At 49.7% G+C, this 22752-nt stretch overlaps 1 protein-coding gene across 2 annotated transcripts in view; it reads left to right on the plus strand.

Moving 5' to 3' along the window:
- The window catches only part of znf408 (zinc finger protein 408), a 109758-nt gene that overhangs the window by 7200 nt on the left and 79806 nt on the right, over window positions 1–22752 (plus strand). Inside the window, exon 2 of one of the 2 annotated variants that reach the window (XM_072518839.1) lies at window positions 22166–22293. The exons of the other annotated variant lie outside the window; for it this stretch is intronic. The gene's annotated coding sequence lies outside the window, so the exon portion shown is untranslated. The remainder of the gene's footprint in view (window positions 1–22165; window positions 22294–22752) is intronic. 2 annotated transcript variants of the gene reach the window in all.

Raw genomic sequence — 22752 nt, forward strand, 5'->3', positions numbered from 1 at the left:
AATAAAGACAGAAATGGCACAAGCTCCAGCATTGGCTTTACCAACATATGACAAACCCTTTGACTTATTTGTGAGTAACAGGGAAGCCGGATTTGCTACAGCAGTACTCACACAGGAAAATTGCAAGGGTAGACGAAGGCAGGCTGTAGCATATTACAGCACCAGGCTAGACGACGTGGCAATGGGATATCCTCCGTGCTACCAAGGCCTGGCAGCAGCTTGGTGGGCGTATGAAAAAGCATCTACAGTCACAATGGGATATCCGATAAACATACATGTGTACCATAAGGTAGCTGAATTGATTGAAAAAGGGAAGTTTGTTTTAACACCGGCTAGAATTCATCATTTTCAAATGTTGACCACTTTCCCGGACATTACGATAGTGAAGTGTAATAGGGCCAACCCAGCTGACTATATGCCACTACCACATGAGGGAGAGGAGCATGAGTGCGTAAGAGAGACCAGGGCATTTATGAAATTAAGGCAGGACTTGAAGGCAGAAAGCTTAAGCACCGAAGAGAAGAGGACGTTGTATGTGGATGGTTCATGTTGTAGGGATCATAAGGGAAATCATGCTGGCTATGCAGTAGTTGAACAAAAAGGGGAATCGTTTGAGGTAATAGAGGCGAAAGAATGTGAACAGCCATGTTCAGCCCAGTTAGCGGAGCTTGAAGCATTGACCAGAGCATGTGAGTTGACAAACGGAGAAGCAGTGGAAATTTATACTGATTCGGCCTATGCCCATGGGGTCTGCCACCTGTTTGGGGCAATATGGAAACAGAGGGGATTCATGAAAAGTGGAGGAGGACCAATACACCACGAGGGTCAAATTAGAGCTTTAATAAAGGCCATGATGGGCCCAAAAGAATTAGCCATAATTAAGTGTCAGGCGCACAAAAAGGGGACGGATAGCATCACACAGGGAAACATCAAAGCAGACCAGGCAGCCAAGGAAGCATCAGGATACATTGAGGCTACAATAGCCCCAGTAGAGATAGCAAGGCCACACCCAGGGCCAGGAGTGGGGAATATTGAACCTCAAATCACTTTAGAGGATGTGGCACAATTACAGGAGGAGGCCCCTGTAGCTGAAAAGACAATGTGGAAAGACAGAGGAGCGATACAAGGACAACATGATCAAGTGTGGAGAAATGGGGAGGGATTGGTCATAGCACCCACAACATTGCTGACCGTACTAATCAGCGAAGCACATGGAGTGGACCACTGTGCCAGAGGAGAGGTGGCTAGGAAGATCAAGAAAGAAGGATTCTGGTCACCATACCTGCAAAACTCAATTGATTACATATTGAGTCAGTGTGAGGTGTGTGCTCAGAATAATATCAGGAAGGGCATTACTGCCCCAATAGGACATATACCCATTCCCGAGGGACCATTTCAACATTTATGCATGGACTATGTAGATATGGGAAAAGTGGTGAGGGGGAAAAGATACATGCTAGTGATTATTGATCGATTCAGCAGATGGATAGAAGCAATACCATCCAAGGATCAAGGATCTGGAACTGTCATTAACTTCCTGTCAAAAGAACTTATCCCGAGATTTGGCATACCCATGCAATTAAGTTCCGATAATGGGTCTGCTTTTATAGGGAGGGCACTGAGGGAAACGCTCTCAGCACTCCGAATAAAGCAGAGGTTTGGATGTGTGTATCATCCTCAATCCCAAGGGATGGTGGAGAGAGCAAACGGGACCCTTAAGGCTAAAATCAGCAAAATTTGCAGTGACACAGGAAAAAATTGGATGGATGCTCTGCCATTAGCTTTAATGCAATACAGGTGTCAGGAGAACAGAATCACACATCTGAGCCCACATGAGATGATGACAGGAAGAGTAATGCCGGTACCAAAGATCAGGGGAGCAGGTGGCCCTGCGCTGGAATGTTTAGATCAGGACGCAAGAGAGTATGTGCGACAATTAACTATTATACATAGAACTATATTTGAACAGGAAAAAGCCAAAGAGGAAGAGAGCCCTGCAGCAGAACACCAGATCAGACCTGGAGACCGAGTATACATCAGGAAGTTCCGGAGACGTTGGAACGAGCCGAGAAGGGAAGGACCATTTGAAGTCACTAAAGTGTCTCCCACGGCGTTGCAAGTTGAAGGCAGCACACTGTGGTATCACTTGAACCATTGTACCAGAACGGTAACAGGGGTAGAAGAGAGAGGGGAGGTTGAGGACGGTGCCGGTGCGGATCAAAGTAGCAGTGAGGAAGACATAGAGCAAGACGAGGAGACTCGTGGGGAGGTAGAACAGAATCAAAGTAGACAGGAAGGAGTAGATGATGATGAAAGTAGTCCTGTGCATGGGCTGGCTGATGGTACAAATGCCCAGCCTGAGCCTGTTAGTCAAGGTGCCGAGGAAGGTGAGAACAGGGAGGGGCCCTCATTCCCTACCTGGGACTTGGAAACTATTTCCTTTGAGGACTTCCTTGAACCATGACAACGGGAAATGGGGTACAGAGACCATAAGGGTGCAGATTCAGGGAAGTGGAGCATTAAGACAAGCAAGACGTAAGCGATCAGCTAGCACAGATACTGTATGGGAGAAAGCACAAACAAACGCCTGGTGGAAATGGGCTGCGTATACTGGTAAGAAAAATAATGATGGGAAAGACTGTGTGATATGTGCGGCGGACAGACCACGCACCCAGGTAGCTGATATACCATGGGGGTCAGGAGACTGTTGGACCATGATATTAAAATGGAAAAAAGAAATGTGTCGTCCATATAACACAATCCCACGTATCTATGTACACAAGAATCGAACTTACAAGTATGACGCAATAGATTGTTCAGCTGATTCATGTGAGAACCTTTGTAAGGGGACAATGCCGAGATGTCAAGTCGAGTGTATCCTACGTGCTGGGGCAAAGCATGTCTCCTCCCATGTGGCCCGTCAGTGTCCCATATGGCCAAAATCGGCTATGGATGCTGTCCCAGAGGAATGGCAGGTACAACCCAACTTACAAGTCCAAGATTGCTACTGGAGGGAACAAGACGCGGGAAGTGATTTGGGAAATTACACAGGGCAGTGTGAAAGGATTTGGGACGTTTCTGACATCCATGGTCTGCTCAATCCTGCTACTGCCAACCTAACAGGGGGAATGTCGCCCCCTCCCTATGTATTGGAACATCAATCAAATCAACTGGCCGATCTCTGGTGGCTTTGTGGCCCGGAAAAAGGGCTGCTGGCTACGTTACCACCAGATTGGCATGGCCTGTGTGCTCGAGTAATGCTGGCCCAGAGCACTGTGATACTACCGGTGGAAAGCGGTAGTACATCACATAGAGTTAAGAGAGCATATACCCTTGACCCTAATGTAAAACTAGATGCAATTGGCCAGCCCCGAGGCATCCCAAATGAGTTCAAAGCTAGGAATGAAATAGCCGCTGGGTTTGAATCCATCTTTTTCTGGATATCACCCAATAAGAATACCGAGTGGATCAATTACATTTATTATAATCAGCAGAGGTTTATTAATTATTCGAACGATGCCCTGGCGGCTTTGGGAGAGCAGTTGGATGCAACCAGTAAAATGGCATGGCAAAATCGACAGGCATTAGATTGGCTTCTAGCTGAAAAAGGAGGTGTGTGTGTTATGTTTGGAGATCAGTGTTGCACCTTTATCCCTAATAACACTAGTCCAGAGGGGTCATTTACAAAGGCCATGAATAAGTTAAAGAATCTTGCGACAGAAATGAAAGATAATGCTGGGTTTGGACAGGGGGTATGGAGTTGGCTGGATAGAATGTTCGGAAAATGGGGGGCATGGTTTGCCAAGGCCGGAGCTATAGCAGTCACAACAATAGTTATTTTGGGATTAATCTTCTGTTGCTTCCTACCCGTTCTGAGATCCTTCCTTTCCAAGATCGCGGCACGACAGATGGTAACTCGGGTGCTCAGCAGTTCACGCCCAGGACGAACAACAGAGGAATGGGGAGACTTTAAGTCGCCCCCACGAAGTGAATTTACCATGACTTTGGTTGAAGTTGAATCTCGTCACTCTGTGAACTAACTGCGGTTCTGGACGATCGCCTGGTGACATGGATACGCACCTTGTTGAACAACGCGGCTGCCCAAAAGAACTTAGTCTGTAAACAGGAATCAGTCTTTTTTCCTTTCCTTGACAAATATGGGGAGGTTTTTGGCTGATGACTGTTAGGGGCAGGCAACCTGGGGGAGCAGCCTGAGAATCTGAATCTGTCTAACCGCATTATGTTAAAAAGTATAACAGGGGCATTGGTCCCTGGCCAAAATGTTCAGCTCCTCCACATTGCCTGCAGGGAGCGATTAGATTTCAAAACAACGAGGGGTTATTTGAGTTTGCTAAATTGTGATGAGGCTAGGAGGTAGCCTCAAAGGGGGGACATGTTGGGTTTTTGTACTGAGTATTGTATAAGTATAGGTAACTTGTCCTAGATATGATATAACCTAGATAACCTAGACAAGACATGAAGAATCATAGGGTTTAGTGAAATAATAAAGTAGAGTTAGGTTAGTGAAATAATAAAGTAGAGTTAGGTGAGCAATGAAATGAATGTGTGACCTATGTAACCTGATGTAATTTAGAATAACCCTGTGTGAAGTAACATAATTAAACATAGCATAGACAACCTAAGGTAATCAAGTATAGTTGATATAATCAAAGCAGAAGACCCAGAAAAGTAGCTTAGCAATTACCAATTAATAAAAGCAACTACTAATCACTTGGGAATACAGTGAATACTGCTTCGTGACTTACTTTAATAATAAACCATAATAAAACAGAATAAAGAAAGCAGATGTTTCCTATACATTCGGCCTAAATCAGCTAAACCACGATTGTTGCACAAGCAGAAAAGTATAGATAAGAGCAGGAGTTATAACCACTATGGTTTAAAAGACAGAGAGAGGAAAAAGGAAGCGACCAATCGTGACTAAAACAGATAAAAGGCATCTAAAAATAATAGTGGCCAAAAGCGAGGTCCGGCTGTAGAGTAAGATAAGAGAGATGAGGACCTTGAGATATGGAACTAAAATGTATATAAAAAGCCTGTAAGCCTGAGGGCTCTTCGGATTGTTCCGGACATCCCGATTTTATTCTCTTGTACTAGCTGAATAAAATCTGCTGCTTGGAAGATCGCTGTTCAGACTCTCTGATTTAATCGATAAACACGAATTGTCGTCCTGGGGAACCACGACAACGGTCACCCCCACCCTCCCCCCCCCCCCCCGACGGTCACCCCCACCCTCTTCCCCCCCCCCGACGGTCACCCCCACCCTCCCCCCCCCCCCGACGGTCACCCCCACCCTCCCCCCCCCCCCCCCCCCGACGGTCACCCCCACCCTCCCCCCCCGACGGTCACCCCCCCCTCCCCCCCCCCCCCCGACGGTCACCCCCACCCTCCCCCCCCGACGGTCACCCCCACCCTCCCCCCCCCCCGACGGTCACCCCCACCCTCCCCCCCCCCCCCGACGGTCACCCCCACCCTCCCTCCCCCCCCCCCCCCCCGACGGTCACCCCCACCCTCCCCCCCCCCCCCCCCCCGACGGTCACCCCCACCCTCCCCCCCCCCCCGACGGTCACCCCCATCCTCCCCCCCCCCCCCGACGGTCACCCCCACCCTCCCCCCCCCCGACGGTCACCCCCACCCTCCCCCCGACGGTCACCCTCCCCCCGACGGTCACCCCCACCCTCCCCCCGACGGTCACCCCTTCCCCCCCCCCGACGGTCACCCCTCTTCCCCCCCCCCGACGGTCACCCCTCTTCCCCCCCCAACGGTCACCCCTCTTCCCCCCCCGAACAGTCACCCCTCCCCTCCCCCCCCCCCCACGGTCACCCCTCCCCTCCCCCCCCCCCCAACGGTCACCCCTCCCCCCCCCCAACGGTCACCCCTCCCCCCCCCCCAACGGTCACCCCTCCCCCCCCCCCAACGGTCACCCCTCCCCCCCCCCCAACGGTCACCCCTCCCCCCCCCAACGGTCACCCCTCCCCCCCCCCCAACGGTCACCCCACGCCCCTGGCGGTCACCCCCACTCTCAACGGCCACCTCTATACCCCACAGTCACCCCACACCCCCAACGGTCACCCCCCAACGGTCACCTCTACACTCTTCCTTCCCCCCCCGCCCCCAATGGTCACCTCTACACTCTTCCCTCCTCCCCCCCCCCCCCAACGGTCACCCCCCCCCCAACGGTCACCCCCCCCCCAACGGTCACCCCCCCCAACGGTCACCCCCCCCCAACGGTCACCCCCCCCCAACGGTCACCCCCCCCCAACGGTCACCCCCCCCCCCAACGGTCACCCCCCCCCCAACGGTCACCCCCCCCCCCAACGGTCACCCCCCCCCAACGGTCACCCCCCCCAACGGTCACCCCCCCCAACGGTCACTCCCCCCAACGGTCACCCCCCCCAACGGTCACCCCTCCCCCCCCCCCCCCCAACGGTCACCCCCCCCCAGCGGTCACCCCCCCCCCAGCGGTCACCCCTCCCAAATGTCACCCCCCCCCAAATGTCACCCCCCCCAAATGTCACCCCCCCCCCCAACGGTCACCCCCCCCAACGGTCACCCCCCCCAACGGTCACCCCCCCCAACGGTCACCCCCCCCCAACGGTCACCCCCCCCCAACGGTCACCCCCCCAACGGTCACCCCCCCAGCGGTCACCCCTCCCAAATGTCACCCCCCCCAAATGTCACCCCCCCCCCAACGGTCACCCCCCCCAACGGTCACCCCCCCCCAACGGTCACCCCCCCCCCAACGGTCACCCCCCCAACGGTCACCCCCCCAACGGTCACCCCCCCCAACGGTCACCCCCCCCCAACGGTCACCCCCCCAACGGTCACCCCCCCAACGGTCACCCCCCCAACGGTCACCCCCCCAACGGTCACCCCTCCCAAATGTCACCCCCCCCAAATGTCACCCCCCCAAATGTCACCCCCCCAAATGTCACCCCCCCAAATGTCACCCCCCCAAATGTCACCCCCCCCAAATGTCACCCCCCCCCAAATGTCACCCCCCCCCCAAATGTCACCCCCCCCCCCAAATGTCACCCCCCCCCAACGGTCACCCCCCAACGGTCACCCCCCAACGGTCACCCCCCCCAACGGTCACCCCCCCCAACGGTCACCCCCCCCAACGGTCACCCCCCCCAACGGTCACCCCCCCCAACGGTCACCCCCCCCAACGGTCACCCCCCCCCCAACGGTCACCCCCCCCCAACGGTCACCCCCCCCCAACGGTCACCCCCCCCAACGGTCACCCCCCCCCAACGGTCACCCCCCCCAACGGTCACCCCCCCAACGGTCACCCCCCCAACGGTCACCCCCCCAACGGTCACCCCCCCAACGGTCACCCCCCCAAAGGTCACCCCCCCAAAGGTCACCCCCCCAATGGTCACCCCCCAATGGTCACCCCCCAATGGTCACCCCCCCCAACGGTCACCCCCCCCCAACGGTCACCCCCCCCAATGGTCACCCCCCAATGGTCACCCCCCCAATGGTCACCCCCCCAATGGTCACCCCCCCAATGGTCACCCCCCCAATGGTCACCCCCCCAATGGTCACCCCCCCAATGGTCACCCCCCCAATGGTCACCCCCCCCAATGGTCACCCCCCCAATGGTCACCCCCCCCAATGGTCACCCCCCCAATGGTCACCCCCCCAATGGTCACCCCCCCAATGGTCACCCCCCCAATGGTCACCCCCCCAATGGTCACCCCCCCAAAGGTCACCCCCCCCAATGGTCACCCCCCCAATGGTCACCCCCCCAAAGGTCACCCCCCCCAAAGGTCACCCCCCCCAATGGTCTCCCCCCCAATGGTCTCCCCCCCCCAATGGTCACCCCCCCCCAATGGTCACCCCCCCCAATGGTCACCCCCCCCCAATGGTCACCCCCCCCAATGGTCACCCCCCCCAATGGTCACCCCCCCAATGGTCACCCCCCCCAACGGTCACCCCCCCCAACGGTCACACCCCCAAAATGGTCACAACCCCCCCAAAATGGTCACAACCCCCCCAACGGTCACAACCCCCCCAACGGTCACAACCCCCCCCCCCAACGGTCACCCCCCCCCAACGGTCACCCCCCCCCAACGGTCACCCCCCCCAACGGTCACCCCCCCCCCAACGGTCACCCCCCCCAACGGTCACCCCCCCCAACGGTCACCGCCCCCCAACGGTCACCGCCCCCCAACGGTCACCGCCCCCCAACGGTCACCGCCCCCCAACGGTCACCGCCCCCCAACGGTCACCGCCCCCCAACGGTCACCGCCCCCCAACGGTCACCGCCCCCCAACGGTCACCGCCCCCCAACGGTCACCGCCCCCCAACGGTCACCGCCCCCCAACGGTCACCGCCCCCCAACGGTCACCCCCAAAATGGTCACAACCCCCCCCAACAGTCACAACCCCCCCCTACGGTCACAACCCCCCCCCAACGGTCACCCCCCCAACGGTGACCCCCCCAACGGTCAACCCCTCCCAAGTGTCAACCCCCCCAACTGTCACCCCCCCCAACCCCCGACGGTCATCCCCCCGACGGTCACCCCCACCCCCCCACCACAACGGTCACCCCAACCCCCAATGGTCACCCCCCCCACGGTCAACCCCCCCTCAACGGTCAACCCCCCCTCAACGGTCAACCCCCCCTCAACGGTCACCCCCCCTCAACGGTCACGCCCCCCAACATGCACCCCCTCTCCCCCCCCGACGGTCACCCCCCCAACCCCTGACGGTCATCCCCCCCCGACGGTCACCCCCACCCCCCCGCCACAACGGTTACATCTCGGGCCCCACACTGGGTGCCAGATGTGACAGTCGAGGAGTATTCTCCCTAAGATCTTCCCGATTAGTTGAGGTTGTAAGCTACCAGACAAGGTCTTGTCAATATCTAAAGTAAGACTTGCTGTTTGGGATGTCTAATTATAGTATCAACAATGTTCCTTGCTTTCACTACCTTCGGTATACGAGATTGACTATCACTTAGGGGGTTATCTCATCCTTAACTGCAGCTCAATCTTTCTTATTCTGAAATCCGGGAGAATATGATGAGCCTTAGTTAAATGTCACACTTATTTATGAAATTAGACACGGATCTGTATGGTAAAATATATACGCAATTTATTTAAAGAATAAGGGTAATTCAAGTTTTTAGTAAATGATACAGTTCGGCAAATACAGGATATATGATGAGTTAGCCTTTGAACTCCCTAACTACATAATTGCTTAAGCTATAAACAATTCACACTTACAACGGCTAGTAGCCTCGGAGTTCAATACTCAATCAAGAGCAGAACTCCATGAGTCGTGATAAAGGCAGCGGCTTGGTCAGGTAAACACTCAGCAATCTCCTAAACTGCTCTCGAAGCGAATCCCCTTTCGCAGCCTTTGCTTAAACATTTATAAGGTTTTCTTACTGAGGGAGCCGAAGGGAGTTTTAGCAGAGCACCTGCTTCTGAAGATACTAGATCAACTCCCAACAGTTATTTCTAGACAAACAGTAGCCTCCCTTGGTTGGTAAGGCCACTAGACAAGCAGTAGCCTCCCTTAGTTGGTAAGGCTTATTTCTAGACAAGGCCACTAGACTTAATGAGCTCACTGCAGCTGGGCTTTTACAAAGGTAATGTCTGTAGTAGTTGTTAAAAAACATTATTGCGATAAGTAATGGTTTACAAGAGATACATGACTTCATCCGTCATCAGTTTTTAATGTAGAGTTAATACATGATTTAATATAAAGTCAGTTCTGATCAGTTTTTAATATAGAGTGGATACCGCCACATCCTCCTCTTGAGCAAAATAAGTCTGGTGGCTAATATGTTCTTCGGATGATTTTTTTGATGAATGTCCTTGAGTTTCGCTTTTTATGGTCATGGTTCATATTGAATGAATGTCCATCTTTGGTGCATTCCTCTTTTCCTTCTAATTGTTTGGAAAAGGGTTGATTCTGCCACCAGTCCTTCATGGGTGTTTTTCCCATGATTAATGCTTCTAATTTCCGAATAGGCGGTTCAGTCCATCTTTTGAGGGTCCATAATAGAGGTGGTAACAACAGAATCCCAAGAGGAGTTTTGCTTCGTAATTTGCCCTCATGTTGAGTGTGATTCTGGGATTAGTGTTACGGGCAGTTTTAGCAAGATATGGACTGTGGGTATTTTGTCCAGGAAATCGGTTTCTGTTTCGGAGGTACAGTAATCTAAGGTTAACGCTTTCAATAATAAGGTTACAGATTCCTGTTATAAGGCAAGCTATTCCTAAGGTTTTCTAATGCTAATTAGGATTAAGATCATAGATTATACAAGAGTAATGAGCATTGTCTTTCTCCATAGGCTGAGCATCCTCCAAGTATATGGAGACATAGCCGGGTTGGCCATCTGGAAAGATAAGGTAGATCTAGTCAGTTTGAGTTGGTGCTTAGGTGGGGTAAGTCCCATCTATCCTATCTCTGGGGGACATCACTACTTGCTTATCTCATTACTGCTTTCTGCAGTGCTCTAAGTCCATTCGGGCAGTTCCTTGCAGCAAGTTTTCTTTATTTTTTACTCAATTAGCAAAAGTCTGGTTTGATGACCTGGGGTCGTTCAGGTAGGTTTGGTAGGTACTCGCATGGAGTGGAGAATGACCATACATGGTTAATTTGGCTATTTCCATCTGGCGTATTTTTTGGGCATCCAATTGCCATGGACCAAATCCAATTTCCTGACTTACTTTGTCACAGACCATTTTCAGCGTGAGGTTGGAAAATTTGGCTTCCGTGTGCTCGTAGGCCGAGGGGAATGGGGTCTGGTTTTGTCCCCATCCATGACAGAGGGAGAATTTCTGAATCCTTTCTTAAATTGATCAATTAATCTTTCCTCATCTCGGGCGTCCTTGGCATAGAGGATATTTTCCCATTCTGAGAGGACTGAAAATATCTCTTGGGAGTTCTGGGTATCTGCCTGTATTATTATTTTATGGAAGTCTTCTTGTCCTCTGAGGGACACTATCCTTTCTAGGCAGACCATCCATCTACCATCATCTGGATAGGTCAAACGGAAGGTTTCTGTCTGTAGGAGCTCTGCTAGTGTCATGGTATTTGAGTATTTATGCCTGGTTTGGAGGCAGTTGGCATATCCTCCTGCCCAGAGTGTACATTTTGGATTGAATGGGGTTTGCTGACCTGTTTCTTTTTCCATGGTCAGTATTTTGAGGGCTTGTTCAGGTGTACATCCTATTTGAGGTGCTATTTTATAAGAAGTTAATTTCAGGATTATCTTTTCTGCCAGCCTAGAGTCGGCTTCATAGTTGTCAGGTGCTTGGGGATCTTGAGATTATTGGGTCAGAGGACCTTGGGTCGTAGTTAAAACGGATTTCTATTTCCATATTAAGTTCCCATGTTTGGATCAAACAGTGCAGACAAATGGGAGAGTACTTCCAGTAAATATTCTGATTGGAACAGGTTACACACTGGAATTGTGTACGGTGCCTTTGCTTCACGGGGTGATTGTGGGCAAAGATAGGCATTCCTGTGGTTAGATTACAATGGCTAGTTTGGGCTTTCAGGAAGTCCTTGCTCATAAGTCCTTGCAAAAGGGTTTCTTCTTGTCACTCTGGGATGTAAGGGCAAGTATAGGAATGAGAAGTTTCTCCTTTAGTTACTCCAACATGGAACTGCATTTTGTTGCAAGTGAAGGTGCCATTGTTAGATCTACAAAAGGTTAATGTGTCTCGATGTCCAGGGTCGTTATTCAAGTTTTCCAGGTGGTGTGTATAGAAGTTGAAATTTAGATGATCATCCGTTGGCATGGTCATCAAGATGAGGCAAGAGGTCCAGTCTTCGGTTCAGCGTGGGTATAGGAATTGGTATATCAATTCTCCGCATAAGGGGGCGCGATGCTTAAGCAATAATTGTTGCAGCTTTCGCAGAGTATAGAGGGTCTCTTGCCTTTGATCGGTTTGGATTGAGTAATATTGATTTGCTGAGCCCCATTGCTGGAGGACGGTGCAGTAGGGGGAGCAGAAGGTTGGATTGTCAGACATGGTGTGTAGATTTGCTTTCGGTTGGTCTTCTGCTTTGGTTCAAGTTTTGTCTTTGGCGGTTGGAGCTCCAAGGTGATCTGGGCCAATCTAGTATTGTTAAGGCGCAATATAATTAGGGTAAGAGGTATAAAGGCAAATGCCACAACATATCCTCGTTTAATAATATCAAAGTTCTTTGTTCATAAGGCAATGAAGAATACAAGATTGGGAAAGTGTTAAGTTAGGTCAATACTATATATTGGGAAAGTATTACAGGAAGGTGAGGCAGACTAGGGGGACATAATCCACGGTCATAATTCGCAAGTTGCTGGCAATGTCCTCCTCTTGGCCACCTAGGCTGCTGAGCAGACCGGTGGAAATACAAGTGTCCAGGGAACAAGAAGTGGAAGGATTGTAAAAACTGTTCTTTCGTCTCATATTTTTTCTTTTTTGTCAGAGAGAGGCACATCGAAGTTATGGTCGAACACATTGACATCAATGACTTCTAGTCCTGAAAGTACATCCAGTCCAAGCCCAATTCCAGGCTCTTCCCTCAATGAAGAGGCACGATTATCTGTCAATAAAGTAGAGGTAGAAACCACATCGCGCGAGGCCTCTGGCGTGAAAGGCGCAGCGGGTGGAGGGGTAAGGTAATAGCCAAGGATACTCACTTGTATTGAAGGTGAGTTCTCTAATGCGAAACGGTCAAGTGGGACTGGAAGGGCGTAGGATGTAGCCTCATAAAAAGACTTAAGGGGAATTTTATAAAGGTGCCAATTCATAACCTTCGTGTTGTCCAGAAGTTCGCAACGCAGGGCGTAGCACCAGGAATGGACATGGCGTGAGTGGCAAGAGAAAAGGTCAAAAGCTGGGCAACAAAAGTCACAAAGCGGGCACAAGTGTCTCACTGCAAGCAGGTTGCTTGTAGTCTGGAGGTCTGGATGTGAGAGGCCGAATGAGAATCACAATGACGGCCTGACTCGGGAGTAAAGAGCGCCTGGAACGGAGCCATTGGAGCTCCTAAATCGTGGATACATATCTCCTGTGCTGGTGTTGGTATTTAGTGAAAGCTTGACAAGAGTTTCTTCATATAATTCTGTTAATGACTGTGACGAGAAACAGGGTTGGAAAGTGAATTCTTGAATTATGTCCTCGTCTCTCTTTTGGTATTGATCCATAACTGTCAATTATCTATTGGGGCGAAGGAAACTTATTACTATTATGCCTCCAACCCCAATTGAACCATATTTTAGGTATTTTCCCAGTCCTAACATATCGCCAAACCAGCTAAGCACTCTGGAGGCCGTGTTGACGGCGAAGTCAATAATAGAGGAGAATGCATCTGCTAGTTTCGGAAAGGCGTTTTTCATGGTCTCGCCTAATACAGTAAAGAATTCTCTCATGGCTCCCGTATAGGAAGTGTCTATTGACTCCAAGTGGCCCTGGAGGTGTTTTATCTGTTTCTCGATATCCCAATTAGTATATGTAAGGACTAATGGCTCCTGTATGATGACCATTGCTGCATCCAGTATTTGTGAGACAAGCAGCCTTAGGAATGGATCTACCGCTGAGGGGCAGTCGGTAGACTGCTTATGTTGTGTGACTGGCGGTAATAAATAGCCACAACACCTGGTATGGTTAACCGTTGGGGTAATCAGCCAGGTGCCGACTGGAAGTGAGCAATCCTCGCAAAAATTTGCTGTGGCGATAATGGTTGAGCCATTGGCCATGGAGAAGTAGGAGCAAAACGTCTGTGTGATGGGCGTGGCTATTACAGAGCAACCATGTGCACTGGTATCGCAGAGGTGAACCTGGTGTCCAGTCATCAGCGATGTAGAAGGATCCCTGAGGGCGTCATTTAGCTGTGAGCCAGGTAATGTTAGTTGAGGCATGTAATAAGGCTGTCTGGTTTTTAAGGGGCAGCTCACTTATACCAACATTATAGTCGGGTTTTATCTGTATCAGGGCGCAGTGCTTGGCCCTGCAGTGGGGAATGCCGATGTTGGCCATAAAGTAGGTAAATAATGACACTCCGTTTTCATGAAACATAGGTTTGAGAATACAAGCTGAATCCTACACCGACGCCTTTGGTAGTAATATCTAGTTACCATATCACCTAATATATCCCCAGCAGGTTCTTCAGGATTAGAAGTAATGACGTTATGAAGATTTACAGTTGTTCCTCTCTTTCTAAACCAGCCAGATGTTTGTCTGAAGACATATATTAAAAAAAAAAAAAAAAATGTAATTTTAATTAATTGACGCAATGTCAGTTAGAGGGGTGCTGTGCTCTGACTGTGAGATGTGGCAGGTCCGGGAGGCTTCCAGCGTCCCGGATGGCTTCATCTGCAGAAGGTGCACCCAACTGGAGCTCCTCACAGACCGCATGGTTCGGTTGGAGCAGCAATTGGATGCACTTAGGAGCATGCAGGTGGCGGAAAGCGTCATAGATCGCAGTTATGTAAATGTGGTCACACCCAAGGTGCAGGCAGAGAAATGGGTGACCACCAGAAAGGGCAGGCAGTCAGTGCAGGAATCCCCTGTGGTTGTCCCCCTCTCGAACAGATATACCCCTTTGGATACTGTCGGGGGGGATAGCCTATCAGGGGAAAACAGCAGCAGCCAGAGCAGTGGCACCACGGCTGGCTCTGATGTTCAGAAGGGAGGGTCAAAGCGCAGAAGAGTAATAGTAATAGGGGACTCTATAGTCAGGGGCACAGATAGGCGCTTCTGTGGACGTGAAAGAGACTCCAGGATGGTATGTTGCCTCCCTGGTGCCAGGGTCCAGGATGTCTCCGAACGGGTAGAGGGCATCCTGAAGGGGGAGGGCAAACAGGCAGAGGTCGTTGTACATATTGGTACTAACGACATAGGCAGGAAGGGGCATGAGGTCCTGCAGCAGGAGTTCAGGGAGCTAGGCAGAAAGTTAAAAGACAGGACCTCGAGGGTTGTAATCTCGGGATTACTCCCTGTGCCACGTGCCAGTGAGGCTAGAAATAGGAAGATAGAGCAGCTAAACACGTGGCTAACAGCTGGTGTAGGAGGGAGGGTTTCCATTATCTGGACCACTGGGAGCTCTTCCGGGGCAGGTGTGACCTGTATAAGAAGGACGGGTTGCATCTAAACCGGAGAGGCATAAATATCCTGGCCGCGAGGTTTGCTAGTGTCACACGGGAGGATTTAAACTAGTATGGCAGGGGGGTGGGCACGGGAGCAATAGGTCAGAAGGTAAGAGCATTGAGGGAGAACTAGGGAATAGGGACAGTGTGGCTCTGAGGCAGAGCAGACAGGGAGAAGTTGCTGAACACAACGGGTCTGGTGGCCTGAAGTGCATATGTTTTAATGCAAGAAGTATTATGGGTAAGGCAGATGAACTTAGAGCTTGGATTAGTACTTGGAACTATGATGTTGTTGCCATTACAGAGACCTGGTTGAGGGAAGGGCAGGATTGGCAGCTAAACGTTCCAGGATTTAGATGTTTCAGGCGGGATAGAGGGGGATGTAAAAGGGGAGGCGGAGTTGCGCTACTGGTTCGGGAGAATATCACAGCTGTACTGCGAGAGGACACCTCAGAGGGCAGTGAGGCTATATGGCTAGAGATCAGGAATAAGAAGGGTGCAGTCACAATGTTGGGGGTTTACTACAGGCCTCCCAACAGCCAGCGGGAGATAGAGGAGCAGATAGGTAGACAGATTTTGGAAAAGAGTAAAAACAACAGGGTTGTGGTGATGGGAGACTTCAACTTCCCCTATATTGACTGGGACTCACTTAGTGCCAGGGGCTTAGACGGGGCGGAGTTTGTAAGGAGCATCCAGGAGGGCTTCTTAAAACAATATGTAGACAGTCCAACTAGGGAAGGGCTGGTACTGGACCTGGTATTGGGGAATGAGCCCGGCCAGGTGGTAGATGTTTCAGTAGGGGAGCATTTCGGTAACAGTGACCACAATTCAGTAAGTTTTAAAGTACTGGTGGACAAGGATAAGAGTGGTCCTAGGATGAATGTGCTAAATTGGGGGAAGGCTAATTATAACAATATTAGGCGGGAACTGAAGAACATAGATTGGGGGCGGATGTTTGAGGGCAAATCAACATCTGACATGTGGGAGGCTTTCAAGTGGCAGTTGAAAGGAATTCAGGACCGGCATGTTCCTGTGAGGAAGAAGGATAAATACGGCAATTTTCGGGAACCTTGGATGACGAGAGATATTGTAGGCCTCGTCAAAAAGAAAAAGGAGGCATTTGTCAGGGCTAAAAGGCTGGGAACAGACGAAGCCTGCGAGGAATATAAGGAAAGTAGGAAGGAACTTAAGCAAGGAATCAGGAGGGCTAGAAGGGGTCACGAAAAGTCATTGGCAAATAGGGTTAAGGAAAATCCCAAGGCTTTTTACACGTACATAAAAAGCAAGAGGGTAGCCAGGGAAAGGATAGGCAAGGGAATCTATGTGTGGAGCCAGAGGAAATGGGCGAGGTACTAAATGAATACTTTGCATCAGTATTCACCAAAGAGAAGAAATTAGTAGATGTTGAGTCTGGAGAAGGGTGTGTAGATAGCCTGGGTCACATTGAGATCCAAAAAGACGAGGTGTTGGGTGTCTTAAAAAATATTACGGTAGATAAGTCCCCAGGGCCTGATGGGATCTACCCCAGAATACTGAAGGAGGCTGGAGAGGAAATTGCTGAGGCCTTGACAGAAATCTTTGGATCCTCGCTGTCTTCAGGGGATGTCCCGGAGGACTGGAGAATAGCCAATGTTGTTCCTCTGTTTAAGAAGGGTAGCAAGGATAATCCCGGGAACTACAGGCCGGTGAGCCTTACTTCAGTGGTAGGGAAATTACTGGAGAGAATTCTTCGAGACAGGATCTACTCCCATTTGGAAGCAAATGGACGTATTAGTGAGAGGCAGCACGGTTTTGTGAAGGGGAGGTCGTGTCTCACTAACTTGATAGAGTTTTTCGAGGAGGTCACTAAGATGATTGATGCAGGTAGGGCAGTGGATGTTGTCTATATGGACTTCAGTAAGGCCTTTGACAAGGTCCCTCATGGTAGACTAGTAAAAAGGTGAAGTCACACGGGATCAGGGGGGATGAGCTGGCAAGGTGGATACAGAACTGGCTCGGCCATAGAAGGCAGAGAGTAGCAATGGAAGGATGCTTTCCTCATTGGAGGGCTGTGAACAGTGGTGTTCCACAGGGATCAGTGCTGGGACCTTTGCTCTTTGTAGTATATATAAATGATTTGGAGGAAAATGTAACTGGTCTGATTAGTAAGTTTGCAGACGACACAAAGGTTGGTGGAATTGCGGATAGCGATGAGGACTGTCGGAGGATACAGCAGGATTTAGATTGTTTGGAGACTTGGGCGGAGAGATGGCAGATGGAGTTTAATCCGGACAAATGTGAGGTAATGCATTTTGGAAGGTCTAATGCAGGTAGGGAATATACAGTGAATGCTAGAACCCTCAAGAGTATTGAAAGTCAAAGAGATCTAAGAGTACAGGTCCACAGGTCATTGAAAGGGGCAACACAGGTGGAGAAGGTAGTCAAGAAGGCATACGGCATGCTTGCCTTCATTGGCCGGGGCATTGAGTATAAGAATTGGCAAGTCATGTTGCAGCTGTATAGAACCTTAGTTAGGCCACACTTGGAGTATAGTGTTCAATTCTGGTCGCCACACTACCAGAAGGATGTGGAGGCTTTAGAGAGGGTGCAGAAGAGATTTACCAGAATGTTGCCTGGTATGGAGGGCATTAGCTATGAGGAGCGGTTGAATAAACTCGGTTTGTTCTCACTGGAACGAAGGAGGTTGAGGGGAGACCTGATAGAGGTATACAAAATTATGAGGGGCATAGACAGAGTGGATAGTCAGAGGCTTTTCCCCAGGGTAGAGGGGTCAATTACTAGGGGGCATAGGTTTAAGGTGAGAGGGGCAAGGTTTAGAGTAGATGTACGAGGCAAGTTTTTTACGCAGAGGGTAGTGGGTGCCTGGAACTCGCTACCGGAGGAGGTGGTGGAAGCAGGGACGATAGTGACATTTAAGGGGCATCTTGACAAATACGTGAATAGGATGGGAATAGAGGGATACGGACCCAGGAAGTGTAGAAGATTGTAGTTTAGTCGGGCAGCATGGTCGGCACGGGCTTGGAGGGCCGAAGGGCCTGTTCCTGTGCTGTACATTTCTTTGTTTGTTTGTTCTTTGATTGACTGTTCTAACTCTTCCCGGGGGACATGGCCAGTCTGGATAGCGTTAATAATTCTAAGTAGTTGCGTATAAGTTTTAGTGATTGATAATTTGGCCCCTAAATGTAACACAGCTGCTGCTGAGAGTTCAAGTCCCTGGGCCGAGTGTTTTCCGAGGGAAATAATATGGTGAGCAATATTCTGCTGGTTGTTCGTCAGTTCCTTATTCCAGGATAGAAACCTGGAGAAAAGGTCTACAGAGATTTGTTGTCCCTTAACTATTTGAGCAGAAATAGATCTGCGTTTGCGGCTGGCCATGGGCTGAGGCATGGTGAGATTGTATGCAATATGTGCGAGACCCGAGGGAAGTTCAAGAAGATGAACTTTGCGTTTGAAGTTAGAGATGAAAAAGGGTAGATTATTCCTGAAGTGGCAATCAAACTGTTGGAGCCAGGCACAGTCAATTGCTGCAGTCGAATTTCCTGCATTGTCTGCCAGGGTAGTGCTCCAAAAGGGAATAGGAGTTACCGCATGGTGAATCGAGTGTAGGAGGGTCTCGTTTTCTAATAGGACAAGATAGAGAGATCTAAGGGTGATATTCTGGTCACTTATCTGTCCAGATAGAGGCTGTGAGGTTATTAGTACAACGCCAATAGGGTTTAGTAATGGTCCTGTTTTCTACTGGACAAACTCCCATACCTTTTCCGTTCAATCTCATGCCAATTGTATGGTTTGATGAGGATTGATTGAGGAGGGCAAACCATATGGGGTGACTGCAAATGTCACGAACAGTGATAGGTTGAAAGAAATCTTGGCATGAACCCGAGTGGTTGGTGCCTTGGAGAATATGTAGGCACGTATTGGGAAGGTTGTTGGACGAATTTCGTGATAGTGACTTGAGGAAATTAATAGACTCATTAACAATGTCTCTGGATTCTTTGTACCAGGGCCCGTAGAAAGAAGTGGAACAAATAATATGTTCGCCAGCCATGAGTTGAGGCATATGGTAGTCAGGGGTCGAGTGATTGATGAAATTTTGAATGTGGGCCCTGTTAGAGCCTGGAGAGGAACAGTAGGGGTCGATTCCGAAATTGCGTAAATATGCCATTTGGCACCACACCCTCTCTGTGTGGAGAGAGAAGAAATTTATGACTGCTCGTAATCCATTGTCCGAAAATGCGTATTCATCTAAGGATAGCAGCGGAGTACATTGGTCCGCCTTTAGAGTGACCGGTGGCTGGGCTTCGGGCAGTGTGACAATATAACAGTGTGCATACTGAAGGATGTCCTCTTCTGGCTCAGTGAATTGAGCAAGCTTCAGCTGGGGAGAGGTCAATTTCAGCTGTCTGATAGCGGATGCCACTGTTCTTTGGAGGTCAAGTTTATGTCTATATTCTTTTAGCAGGAGTTGGGCTGAGATGACATCTGTGTCTAGGACTAAGGTGTGTGGAACCATGATAGTTCCTGCTGCCCTTACTGTGGGATGGAGGTCAGTATAGACAATAATACCATCTTTGACCCTTGATCATTGAACCGGTGTCTGAAGGTACGGAGACCGTGGAGTTCGGTTCTTCCAATGATAGAAGGTGTCGGTTTTGTCTGTTATTATTGTCATTATTATTCAGTTCTGTATAGTTAAGGTCCTGGCCCATATTAGAGTTTAGGTCAAAAGTTTGCGTTGCAGTGAGGGAGACCGTAATAATGCCAAGTATGAGGCTAAAAAGGATAAGTGAAAAGGTAATGCTGAGTGCGGTAAGGCAGCAGCACTGGCATTTCTGCTTTTTGGACAATCTCTTTTGGGAACGTATGATCGTTTGTACTTTGGCCTGAAACTTTAGAAGTTGAGGGTGACCTTTGAGACAGGTCCTCCCAGGTGTAGTAATAACTTGAGACAGAGGTATTTCCTCTGGAGGTTCATCTAATTCTGGCTAGTTATGGGATCTAACCTCATCGCGCATACCAACTTGTCATTTTGTTGTTACCTGTGGTTCAAAGGCTTTGGAAACTGGTCGACAGTTATCAATGGATATTAGTTTGGTACCTTTCGTCCCGCGGTCAACTAGAAGTGTCCGACCTTGGACCTGTTTGACACAAACGCAGGGTTTCCATTTAGGTCTAAGTAAGGTATTCTTAGAATTTTTCTTTTCTTGTACCCAGCCACCTTCTTGTGATGACCACTCATTGGGTTCTGGCAGTTTAGGAGGCTGCGTTTGAGACAATAAGCCAATCATTTCTTGGGCTAATTCTGGGTTGTACTAAGGAATTACTCCCTTCAGATGCCTGCTATTCATTTGTACCTTAAACATTAAAAAATAAGGTGTGATATGTTTTTCAGGTCCTACGCGACTCGGGGGTAGATTGTTGACTGCCAGCTGTACCTCCGGCACCAATTTGGCCCAACTGTGTCCCCGTGTCATTAGCAGTTTGGTCATGCAAAGCTTCACATCTTGGTTGCGCCGCTCCACCGACCCACTTGATTGTGGGTGCAAAGGAGTGTTGTGTTCCAACCGAATACCTCTGTCGATACACATTTTCTGGAACGCCTTTCCAACAAAGGCAGATCCACGGTCTGTGTGGAGACAGATGGGGGAACCAGCGTAGGGAAAAATTATATTTTCGAATGCATGTACAGTTGCGCTTTCCGTACAGCGGGTTGTGGGCACCAACCACGATTAGGAGGTACAGGTGTCAACAACTACTAAGATGTACTGGTTTTGGCCTCTATAAGGAGGGTGCCTAGTAGAGGGTGTAAAGGGTCCCACAATCAGCCTGCCACACACAGTGGGGGGGGCATCTGGTTTTGTTCTTGAGATGAATATAGATCTGGTGACTCCTCCTTTCGAGGTCTGGAGGCACTGAGGACAATTTGCCACTAATGTTTTGCAATCAGTTAATATATAAGGCCACCAATAGGTGAGCAGTAGTTTCGCCATTGTTACCTTGGTTCCAGGATGACCGGAACCATGGCTAACGTGGGCCTCCTGTATTAAACTTGGGTGTTTCTTTGCCCGTGGGCTAACCTTGGCCTCCTTTCCTGGACTAGTAACCAAGACTCTTCTCATTTCGTCGCAATTATAGTTATAGTTGGATGGGTACCCGCGCAGGGTTTTCCCGGAAATAAGTAGGAGTAACTCATCATCCTGATTGTCACTGTACATTTGTCTTGTAATTACCAGGACCTTTACATGTTCTGACCCTACTGCTTCTAGGGTCACTGCTTGTTTTGTAGCGTTGTCTGCCATCTGGTTACCGATGCTGTGGGGGCCTTCTTTTGCATGGCCTGGGACGTGAATAATGATAACATGATGCTTGTTGTCTAGTTGCTGGGCAATTTTTTGCCATAAGGATATATGAGCTATTGGTTTTCCTTTATCTGTCTTAAAGGTATTTTTTCTCCATATTGGCAATAGGCGCTATCAGTGCAGATTAATGTTTTCGTATCATTAGAAGGTATTTCTTGTAAGGCTAATAATAATGCATGTGCCTCTGCATATTGGGCATTATGGGGACCCAGGGTCCTTGAAATTGATTTGGTGGGGTTGAAAGTTTCATCTGAATGAAAACCTAGTATTACCCCACTACCAGCTATTGTGCACATACTGCCTTGTCTATCAGGGATGGGCATTGCCGATCCGTGACAGTAAATTACAAGGTCGAAGTACTCTAGGGGAGTTACGGTAAGTTTGGGACTCGGAATATCCGGGTCCTCTTCTTTGTCTAGTTTTTCAAAACGGGGGAAATGGAGTATATCCTGCGAGTATTTTTCATTGTATTCAAGCTCAGGGAGGTACCATATAAAAGAGGGTGCCACTTAGTGTATCTGGCCTGGGTTGCCTTGAGTTCGTTCCCTGGCATTCCTTCCTGTGATCTTAGTTGGGGAAAACCCGTTTTGATGATGATCCATGCATTGGTCTGAACCTTCTGTAAGGATCTTACGGAATGTAGGATGAGGACCATGCAGCGTTCTAAGGCGGTCAATCTCTGTTCACAGGAGGAGTAATTAAGGGAGAGGTATTGGAAAGGCGTTGTGGCTCCCTCATCGAAGCAGGCTGCACAGGCTGCTCGGGAAGCGATCCAAGGGATAAGACAGATATCCCTGGATGGGTCTCTTGAGCTAAGGTAAGTGGCATTTTTTACTGCAAGAATTAGCTGTGTAAGAGCTCGCTTTGCATGCTCCGGGAAGCAGAAAGGTTTATTTGTCGGGGTACAGTACTCGTACAAGGGAGCTGAAAGTGGCGCGAATGCCGGTACAAACGTCCGTGCAAAATTAAGTAGTCCAAGTATAGATTGTAGCTGTTTAAGGGAAATAGGTTTTTTAATAGCCGAGAGTTTCTCGGAAAAAGAGTCGGTAAGGCATCGACCAGTGTCTGTGACATTGATACCGAGGTATTCAACTGATTTCTTAAGTAATTGGCATTTCTTAAGGCTGACTGTGTATCCATGGATCTTTAAACGAGTAAAGATTTCGTCCAGGGCTTCCAGGTGTTGTTCGCGGGTGTCGGTTGTCACGTACACATCGTCTACATCGACGTCGATATCGTACTTATGACGTATGGGCGCTAATGCAGAAATAACGCC

The sequence above is a fragment of the Scyliorhinus torazame genome, chromosome 10, assembly GCF_047496885.1.
Source record: "Scyliorhinus torazame isolate Kashiwa2021f chromosome 10, sScyTor2.1, whole genome shotgun sequence".
Lineage (NCBI taxonomy): Eukaryota > Metazoa > Chordata > Chondrichthyes > Carcharhiniformes > Scyliorhinidae > Scyliorhinus > Scyliorhinus torazame.